This window comes from Cinclus cinclus, chromosome 2, assembly GCF_963662255.1.
Source record: "Cinclus cinclus chromosome 2, bCinCin1.1, whole genome shotgun sequence".
NCBI classification, from domain to species: Eukaryota; Metazoa; Chordata; class Aves; order Passeriformes; family Cinclidae; genus Cinclus; species Cinclus cinclus.
Window position 1 is genome coordinate 87,709,446 of NC_085047.1, and position 11,535 is coordinate 87,720,980.

Here is an 11,535-nt window from a genome sequence, read left to right on the forward strand (position 1 = left end):
AGTTTTGACATTTCTCCTGGAAGGGTCTTACAAAAGATCCAAATTTGTAGCTTGGCCAGTCAGGGAAGATCAGGTGTGGTTCATTCAAGAATTTTAAGAAGTTGTTATCTGTCAGTGGCAGGCTGCCTTGACTGCCCTTAGTATAAATCAATTCTAAATAGCATTTAAGCATACCAAAATGTTTAAATGAGCCACTGTCTTAGGCAAGATAAGTAATCATCCATACTGCAGTTTACATTTGAACACATCCAGCCTAATCACACTGAAAGAACCTTCATTTTCCTTGACCTTCCAAGCTCATCTTATTCAGCAGAAGCCTAGGCTTGCCCATATTGTTAAACTTGTGGTAAGTTTATTTTTTACTTTTTTTTCTGTTATTTCAGGTTTTAATCCACTGTCAGTTACTAGGATTAGTGTTGGTAGCTCTTTTTAGTCATGCTTTGTTTCCATAGGAGCTGATGTTAAGACAAGTCACCTGCTCAGCATCAGGTACCCACAAAGATTTAAATAAATCTTATTTAAATAAACAGGAAGGCATGCTTTTTCTAGTGCAGTGCCATTATTAGTGAAATCATCTCTCTGTTTCATGACTGCATTTCTGGGGCATGACTGATCACCAGAGGAGATCTCTTGTGTACTAGTACCTTGATTTACAGGTCAGACATAGCACCTTTGGTATGTAATACATTTATTAGGGTGTGATCTTCATCACTAGATTCTATCTCTTTCTGGAACTTTAGGGAGCTTATTTAAATGTGATTTGGGTTGATACAAGATAGAACACATAGCATACTTTGTGGCCTCTACATTATTAAGAGACACTGTTGAAATTAAAAAAAAAAAACAGGCATATGAATTCAGGGATGTACAGCCTCATACAGATGCAGGATTTACTGATATAGCATAAATATCATATATAAAGTAGCATATGTTTCCTGAATTATTTTGTTTTTATAAAATAACTTTAGCAAAGCATAAAGTGCATGTCAAAACAGTTCTTGCATAGGAAAGATTGAGGTGTGTGGAGGGACTGGGGGTACTTAAGGCTAATATCTGTAGCAAAGTCATACTGGCTGTAGTAGGGGTAAAATCAGCTCTGTAAGCAGCAAATGAGATGTGTTCATTTGAAGATTAACTTAACTTTTTATTTTGGATTAGAAGCAAGTTTTACCTCATGATGGAATTCTTAAATATTTGCATATCATTACACCATTTGATTGCCCTTTGAGAAGGAGACAAAAAGTTTCGATTGAGGTAAGTAGGTCATTAGCTGAACCATCTAATTTATCTTACATTCTTCAGACATTTAGTCTGAATTGGTAGTCTGAAAAAGGAAAACAGATTTGCAAAGTTTATTAATAGCAAAGAACCAAAAGTGCTGCTAGGACTGGACTAGAGTACCTAAGAATTATATTTAATTATCAAATCAATATCAATTAGAATTGAACCTAATGATTCAAAATTAATTATATGGGTCATAAAATGAGTGCAGCCAATCAGCAAATTGTCATGTCAATGTAGCAAGATAAGTCAATTCTTTAAATAAAAATCAGAAATAACAATTAAATTTTAAGTCCCAATTATGAGTGTTTTCCAAAGTAGAGAAATTAAGACAATTGACTGAATTGCTTAGTGTTTAAAACAAGTTACTGTATTGCAAAGTGACCTGCTGCCCTTTTAAAACCCTCCCCTTTCCCCACGGCCCAAATCAGACAGCTGGATTCAGCTGGCAGAGTCTAACTGGCAAGCAGCTGAGTCTTAAATTCACCTGCTGCATTCCCCAAATTATTTCCAGGCGACAAAGTTGCTGTGACCCAGGCATGGTGCTCATGGTTTCATCTGTGATTTAGACTGTAGTGTGGGCAAGCTGCAGGTACCCAAGCAGCTGCCAGTGCTGTACCTTGACTTGAGAGGAGCTGCAAGATTGGCATTGCACAGATAGAGAGCACCAGAGCTGCTCTAGGTTCAGGTAAAGAAGTAAGGCAGATTTTTAGGTGGGGGTATTTGCCATTGTTTCTCAAAAAGGATTTTTGACTGGAGGTAGCTCTGCTACTCTGAACCAATACTTCTATCAACCAGTGTTTGAGATTACATTCTAAAACACTGAAGAAACACTAAGGATACCATGCTAAGCAGAAGACACAATTCCTGCATGTATCTGATATCAGTAGTGCTGCTGTATCAAGAGTTGGGAGAGCTGTTGTCTTCTGCTTGATTACCCCCATATTAGAAAACTCACCGATTTTGGGGTAAGTAGGAACACCTGAGGGAACCTGAGGGGTGACTTGGGTCATGGGGGTGTGAGATTAAAAAAAGAGGTGGAGACAGGCACAGAACCTGGGTTCTATTTCCTAGTGAATGTATGTAGGATAACAATATTTTACATTAAGTGGAACAGCTTTCACAGGGACATTGAGTACTTCAAATAATTTATAACCTGCTGTTTAGGGCTGGCTCTTGGGAGGTGGCAGATGTGGTATCTATCAGGAGGAATTTGAACATTTGTTTCCTATATCCTTACAGCTTAATAATTAACTAGGAACTGCACCACTCTTGTGAAGGCAAGAAAAAAGTGTTTGTGCCAGAAATTTAAGGAGCTGTGAGTCTAAAAAGGTTATCCTAAAATGACAGGCATTGCACTACAATCCAAACCTGGGCAGGCAATTCTGTGAGAGGTGGGACTTCACAGCCCCTGGCACATGCTCCTGTCCAAGGCCCTGCAAAGGCAGGCTGTGCTTTGGCCACAGGGAGTGACTCCCCAGGGAGGGCTCCTGTCCTCCTGCACCGTGTGGCCCCTGTGCCATAGCTCAGAGTGTGCTCCTCTAGGGGCATGGTCCTCATCCAAGAATAATTTTGGAGCTATTTATGTGTGACTTTTTCCGGTGGAAACTAAAGAGCCCATCATCTTATAGAATCTGGAGCCTACTCCATAACTTCCTTGACTCCTTAAGACCAAAAAACAAAACAAACAAAAAAAAAAAAAACCCACCAAAACCAAAACCAACAACAACAAAAAAACCACCCCCCCCCCAACAAACAAACAAAACCCAAAAAAGAAAAAAATCCCCTCACCCCAAAAATAAGAGAAACACGGGTTGAAAATACTTTGTGTTTTTAGGGGATTTTTTTCCCCACTGCCTTTCTGAACATGAGCTGTTAACTATGTTACCATGTGTCCTTGAACCATGCATGTCCACATGCTACAATATTAAAAAGAAAAAAAACCGGACAGGGAGCTTCCCCAGTCACCATGTAGACAGAAATAGGGATGGGAGGAAGAATAAGAGGGAGAAATTGGATTGTTCTGAAGAACATGGCCCTTGGATTTGCAGACCTGAGGTGAGATGAATTCTTTGGTCACTGAAATTTATGTTGAAGGTTCTTGCCCTCGAAAAACAGAAACATCAGGCCCACAAGACCTAGCTTTACCTTTCTTCTCTGTGGCAAATTTTATTTCCTTCAGTATAATGTTTTCCAAGCTATTAGGGCACAGCCAGTCTTGCACTGCAATAAAATGTTCTCACTAAGGTGAGAACACACGGGACATTTTCTATTTGAAAATTCCCATTTCTAAAAGAAGTGTAGTTTAACCACTTATGGGAACCATGACCAAAAACAGCCCTGAAAATATGAGGGGTAGGGTAAATATAGAAAGTTTTAGTGACATTGTTCTCAGCCTCACTACAAGGAAAAAGCTTGAAAGTATAAGATGATTTCAACATTTAATATAAAGCTTTGACATCTCCCAAAGTATAACTAATGGTTAACAACTACCCTCTCCATTTATCCAGCTCACCCATAGAGCAGTTGATGTTTTGGAATTTTGTGCCCACCAGCCATTTATCAAACATTATGTCAGGACCAGCCATGATAGAATAACCATGAAAAACATTGTTTTATCTCCAGAATTTCTTCACCTAAAAAGAGGGAGAATGATTTTACATCTTCTTGCTGTGTATTCAACTTAAATGAAAGAAGGTTAACAAGATGAAATTCACTTCCACAGACTATCTCTGACAAGTATTTTAAGATACCCAGTTGCAAAGCATACAATTAAATTAATAAGCCTCCAGTTATTATTGCAATTGGTATTTGATAAAGGCAATATTGAAGTTGCCAACTTCATACTTCAACCAAAGAAAAATGTAATTGTTTAATGCTTTATATCCATCACTGTAGTGTTTGAGAAAGTATCATGGGTTTTTTCAAGTGATGTTGTTCTAAGTTGCAAAATCTACTCTAAGCTCAAAATGATAAATTAAATTTAAAAAAGAGTAAGCTAAGCCAAGATGTGGTTTTCAAGTGTGAACTAAGTATTATCATAAGAAATGCATTGGTTCAGTGGTACAAGACACCATCTTGTAGCACAGATCCTACAAACTCTTTTCTCAGTTGCTTTAAAAATATTGTGAGTAGCCCATATCAGCTGTATTAAGCATTCCTCTCTTACTATATAACTTCAAAAATTCTTATTAAATACAATCTTTTTTGACCATTCAGACCCAAACCTTTCTTTTTCTTAGGCTGTCAGCTCTTGCTGGAGGGCACTAGATCCTCTGTTCAGCTTCAGGCTCTGCTCACAATTATCTTCAAGAATTACAACTATTTCTTTTTTTAGTATCAGGAATACCCCAGCCCTGCATCTGGAAGCACCACACCACTTAGGCAGGTATATTTCCACAGTAACACTATCTTTATTTTAAGTTGTAACCCCCAAAAAAGAAGGTTGCGATCCATCCACCCACTTACCAATTCCCTCTAGACATTCTGTCCTTTTACATGATTTATCTAGTGGGCTTTCTTGTTTTTAGAAAAACCCTACCAGAGCAGTTAGCCTGTCCTTTGCTGCGACATCCTTATCCTAATTTACACATCTTCATTGATCAGTCACTTCATTAAGGAGGCTATATCACTGAGCAGTGACCCATTGATCCAGCCACTGCAAAGAGGGCAGATTATTCTGTCCTTCAGGAATGATAAACAACAGCAACACACTGAGCCTCATTCTCTTGGATAACTCATGGTGCCACATTGTGCCTTGCACTATTGTTGTCTAAATGTGTTCTCGTTACACAAGTTATTGGGTCATATCAGCTTCTGCTGTTGTCTTGATATTGCTGGAGTAATAACAGAAAATTAATTTTGGCTATGTTTTCTCCAAACAGAAGGCAGAGAACTCTGCTTGTTTTCTCCTTTTTAATTTTTTTTAAAATTTTTAATTAAAAAAAAAAATTGTCACACTGTAGTCATTATGAGATTATCCTTAAGCCATTGCATACAGATTTCATCTTACCCAACTCCTTCACAAAGGAAAAGTCTCTTTTCTTCACTAGGCTTTTACAACTAGGATAAGTGAAGTACAATATTGATTCCATGGCAAAAACAAAGCTGCTTTTAAAAAGTACTTGATAATGGTAGTTTGGTACAGAAGTTACTTCAAGACTGCCTTTCAGAGTTGCAAGGAAGACCAGGAGTGGCAGCAGCATCACTGTTTTACGCCAAAAACTCAGCAAATTGCTAGAACCTGCCAGACTACATGGTAAAGTGAATGTGTATTTTTTTAAATGTAAAACCAGCAGAAATTGGCTACACAGATATGTTTCTCATATTTGAACAGGACATTTGAAATATTTTTCAAATGATAGCTTGGATTTTGGAAATATATTTAATATCCTCTCTAGAAATTGTTTTTGTAACTTTATTATGGCTCCTGAAGCTTTATCATGGTCTTTATTGTCTTTTTTAAATGTTGTACTCATTTATCATACTGTAAATCATCATAGATGAATTGATTTTAACTTTACATCGTCCCTCATTATTCCATTAAACACTACGTACTTTAGACAGTCTATTGCCAACGGGGAATATGATAACTCTGTCAACAGAAAGAAAAAGAAAATTGGAATTGCATGCAATTAGTTCTCCTGTCTCAGGACTATTCATCCAGCGAAATAAACATAACATATTCTCCAGTTTCATGTGACTTCATAATAGTCACATACCTCTGACCATCATAAATTTCTGAGGTTTGCAATGTTAAACCAAACAGGATTTGCAGTTACTGCACTGTATCTTTTTATATTAACAAATTATGAGATGCGGTCCCAATGTGTCATCTCTGCTAAACCTCTCCCCAGTGACATGTACTTATGAGAAAGGCATCTGTTATTGATGCAGCTGCCTGTTTTGGCTTTTCCTCCTTCTTTAACAACAAAGTCAGGTAAAACCCCTAACTTCTCTGTTCACTTTTAAGTGGGGTGTGTTACAGCAAATTATACTGCAGCAAAAAGTCTGTCTTCTCCACTTATATGCTAGAGAGGCTCCAGCCTCCACATTTTTGTGTAGTAGGGCTGAGAGAGGCAGGGATTGCATTTGAGAAAATGAGGGATAGAGTGGTCCTCTGCAGAGTCAGAAAGTAGTTTTCTGTGTGGATAAGCTCTCTGCTCTTTGTCATTATTTCCCTCAAATCCTCTCTCAGTTTTTTTCCCCTTCTATTTTGGCTTTTGAATAATTCCTCCTTTATCTTGGAGCCTTCAGAGCCAGCAGATAGTGCATCAGTTGGCATTAAAGACAGACAAGATGCATTCTCAAGATGCATTGCTATAAAGGGGAAAAACAAGTTGGCCTTACTGCATTTCATGCACAATGTTGCTAGAATTGAGAGATGTTCAGGTGCATAATTATCACAGGGAAAAACTGCTCATGGTTTAAACCAACTCAAGACTGAAGTAGTTTATTGAATTATTAACAGCACATAATTGATCAGCATTGGTGAAAACTATATTCAAGAGCTATACCAACAGATAGACATCAACGTTAGACACTCACAAACTGTTATCAAACTTGAAATCTTTGAACACCCTTGTATAACTAATCCCCAAATGCTCAAATTCTGCACAGGGAGGGACAAGTGCCTTCCCCTCTCTACAGGGTAAGGGTCTCCCTTCCTCCTCACTTCTTGTTTGGGGGATATGTGTGCTCTGGCTATGAGCGACACCCCACTGCTTCCAGCATTCCTTGAACCCTCAAGCCACCAAGTAAGCTCTGTTGGAGCACAGATGCAGAATCTGCACTTCCTGGGTGCTCTGTGTCCCCTAGTCCACATGGGTGCTACAGTGCTGGTGCTGAGCAGAACCCCTGTCAAACCCTGCTCTGTTACCATCACCCTGCCCTCTGTTGTGACTTTTAGTGCATCTTTTGCACTTCTTTTCAAGTTTGATTTATTTCAAAAGACTACAATTTCCTGGTTACTGTTAAACTGTGGTGATGGTCTTCTTCCTCTATAAGCGGCACCAGTTTGGGCAACCATCTTCTCAGACAGTTTCTGGTGCTCCACTCATGTGTGCTATTGACATTCAAGTTCCTGTCTTACCAGGCTATTTTGTTGAAGGTGGTCCACAAAAGCATTCCCCCACACAATATTTTGCTGTCAAGAAATACTTAATAAGAAGAGAAAGTAAAAAAAAAAGATGGAGGATAGAAACTCCAAAATGTCTGTATTCCTATCACCACACTATAATTTCCCTCATTTGTCTTGTCTTGTGTAGCTGGTGCATCATATTATGGGAGGTCTTTTTCTATACATTTATGTCTAATGGTGCATCTAGATCCCGGACTGGAACTTTGGCCCCTGCTGGGCCTGGAAAAGGCTGAGCAACACACAGTTCCCAGAGCAGAGATCAAGCCAGCAGAATGGCTCCTTCATGGAATCCTTCCCCAAGCAGGGACAGCTTTCTTAATTCATGGTTTGGCCCACACGGAGCAGCTAAACTCAAGAAGATAACATGTAAATAGTGTGTTAATGGATACAAATTAATTCTGCATTTATAACAAATGCGTGCTTCTGCAAACAGACCTTTGGGGAAGGTTAATTTGAAAAAAAAAAAAAAACAACTCTCACTCAAATTTATTTAAGAAGGAGATTAAAAGCTTTTAAATTACATCCAACTATAAAATGGTTCCTTCAAAGGAAAACCTGCCTTTTGTTTGCCTGTGATTCTTCTGGACAGCTGCTTACAGGCAGACAAGGCAGATCTTTTGCAGTAGACAAAAGATGTATGTTCTGTTCTCAAAGAGCTCTAGGACTCAGGTCTCAGCAATTCAGCAAATCCTCAGCTTCCAAACAATTCTCATTAGAGGCTATGGACAAGGCATCACTGCTGACAGACAGGTTTAGACCCTAATCCAAGTAGTAGAAGTAGGCTCTTAGTTTATTGTTGGTTTACAGTCTGGTCTGACTGCTAGACCCAAGAGTGACCATTTCCATGAAACTTACAATTCCAATATTTTCAGGCCAATAAAATGCTCTAAAAGTTGAAAAGTTTTGCATTTGGCTACAGTAAAGCTTTTGTGGAGTGATATAATCTAATGAGATAAAAAAATAGGCCAGTGAGCATCAAGGCATAACTGCTTTGGCCAAAGGACATCACGAAAGTTAGATTAAATCTTACATCTTAGGTCAGGAACCAGAAGGTATAGAACAGTTCATACAAATTACGTTTAATATGTCAAGGAAGCAATCACTTCATTTTCAATACCAGAAATACTCTGTAAATATATAGTTGACTTGAAACATAATGAGAAAAAAAATAATTGCTTTCATATTATGTAAGTCAAATTACTTAAGAAGAAAAATACCGATATCTCAGCAATAACTCTAAGTGACAGTGTTTGAGTACTTCCTCATTTTGAATGGCACACAACTCAGATGTCTGACAGGATTAAGTGCTGGCAAGTATGGATAAGGGAAGCAGAGTTTTGGGCTCTTTGCTTCTCAATCAGTAATAAGCGACACATAAGTTGGAGTGTCCAGAGGCCTGAGCTCCAGTTATTTAAGCACTCAGCTTCCCAGATGAGTTGGATTTTGTGTATCGTGTTAAGGTTAGGCAGATGATGGGTTCTATTACCAGCACAGGGTTGATGGGTCATATGATAGTGAAATGGATTAACACACTCTGGTGATTATTTCTCTCTGGCTGGTGGGTTTGGAGTGAGTTTTGAGGAAACACGGTCAGGTAGTAAAAATGATCTGGGATTGGCTCTCCCTGTAGTCAGCTCTTGGTGAGAGAAACATTTATTTTCAGCTACTCTCTTCTCATGTAGTAATGGATATGTAGGATTTGGGCATTTGCCAGAAATCTGAGATGTATGGTACACATGCTAATCTAAATCCTTTACTCTAGTAATCAGTGTAAGGTGTCCACAGACTATGGTGACTCCTTTATAAACACAAAATTATGATTTACATATAGCTATACCCGAAGAAAATTCAACCTACAGATTAAATTATTCAGATTTAGGAAATTAAAAATTTAATTAAATTATTCAGATTTAGATTTTAGCATGGAAGAATGAGTGTCAGCATTATAATTCAGCTATTAAAATAAAATTTGTTCAGCTGGTGGTATGAAGTATGCATCAGGCACTCCCGTACTTGACTCAGAGACCACTTGGAAATTTATGGCTGGCCTAAGATGCCAGGAATTAATCATTCTGGACAAATCCTTGATGAATGCTCAATAGCAGATATTTATTGAGTTATCCTGCCTGTTGCCTAAGCAGAAGAACGTACTGCTTTCCTGTCCAGCTGGGGCAACACCAAATAAAATTAAGCCAAGTCAGAGCTCCAGGTTAAAGATCTTTTCAATTGTCTCAAAATCTAGAAACTATACTGATCCTTTATCCCACTGTAGCCAAATACAGCTCATTGTTACAGCACTGTTTCCATACAGCATAACACGGTAGGTGCAAATTGCTCCATTTCAGAGGAAATTACATTTCTCTGGCTGAATGTAGTGGACATAAAACCATATTTTTCAAAAACCTAGCCAATAAACTATCCAAAAGAATGCAAATATTCAGACTCCTAGTCTTGTTTTCTAACTTTCCTATTAGCATCTGTCCTCCATTTTGATATTCTTGGTTAAGTCTTGTCTTTGAACCCTTGCCTAGTGGGACATGCTTTTAACTGATCCCCTTGAAATATTTACTTGCTGGCCTATTCAACTTCATAACTGTGGCTTTTTAGCTGTAAAGTATAGAAACCCAACCACAAACAAAAGCATAAGACTGGTTATTCAGTACTTACTTGACACTCTGACAACCAAATCAGCACCTATAGCAGATGTCAATTTTACAAAAATGTGATATATGCTGGTAAAGCAAAGTTTGGGTACACAGCTCTGAGTGTCGAGTAGGGCCTTGCCTATGTAAAAAGAAAAATGAGACAAGCTCCAACTGTTTGGACCACTTGTTTGTGCTGGAAAGGTAAATGAATGTTAACTAAAATCACATCAAACACAGCCTTGTATTCAATATAAGTAGGCACTGTCATATATAACAGAAGATGAGTAATGGGAGCTGTCTGCAGGCTCTGTGGCAGGTTTGCCTAATAAATACCCTCCCTTTTCTGCAGCTTTCCTCATCTTTCCATACAGGTCGTGGGTGAGGTACTGAAAGCCCTCAGAGCAGGACAAGGCTTTGTACGAAGTACTGCTGAGCTGCAGAGGGGGAGAGGCATGAGCAAGCAGAAGCAGCTTGGATGAGTTGGGATGCACTCAGGAGCTGCTCAATGGTGACATTTTGTACTCTGTCTTTACTGTCTGCAAAAACTACTGATTTCATTGCAGAAATAATTTACAAAAAGGAAACCAGCCCTTCACTTTTTTTTGCCCATTGACGCAAATTTTCCTTCTTTTTTTTTTCTTCATTTATCAATCACAGCATGTTTTATTCTAAAACTATAGGTGTCATGATATTGCTGTTGCTAAATATATGCCAAGGATCCTTACTCACAATAAAAAAATCCTCTTGTTTCTCATTGAACCCCCCCACTAAATAATAATTTTTAACTCCCTTGTGTTATCATTGAGAACACTGAAAGTCACCCTATTTTTCTCTTTTCATGCAGAGAGCCCAGGACTTTAAAACAGGAATTTTATTTATGCAGTAAAAGTATGGCTCATTAATGTGGTTTAGTGTCGGCTGCACCTTAGTTAACACTTTCGAAATGAAACATCCAGCAGCAAAGAAAGTTCTGATTTAAGGAAAGTGAATGTATTCACAATATAACACCCTCATATATTTGAAATTTTAGTTGTCAACACTTTCCCCATTCTTCTCTCATACTGCACAGCTGTGATGAAATACTATTTTCAGTTAGGAGATAAGTTGTGATTTTTTTTTTTTTTAGTGGAGCATGAATGAGTTAATTTTTTATCATCTTCAAGTATTAAGCTTCACTTCATGAAAATGAATAGCTCCATGGGCTTCACTGCAGCAAAATTTGCTGAAAGAAGGCACAGAGTACATTTAGGGTACTCCCTGGTGAAGGGTGAAATAAAGCAGCAAATGGTATATTGTGCATGAGAAGGAGGAAGGAAAAATTCAGGTAGCATCCAGCATTTTATGTAAGGTAGAATTGGATTTTACCCACCCAACTTGGTGACATGTTATTGCAAAAAAAAAAAATCCCCCTCCTGAACTCAAATGTGTTTAAAAAAGTTGAAAGAGGCTATCATATAATAGGCAGAAAGC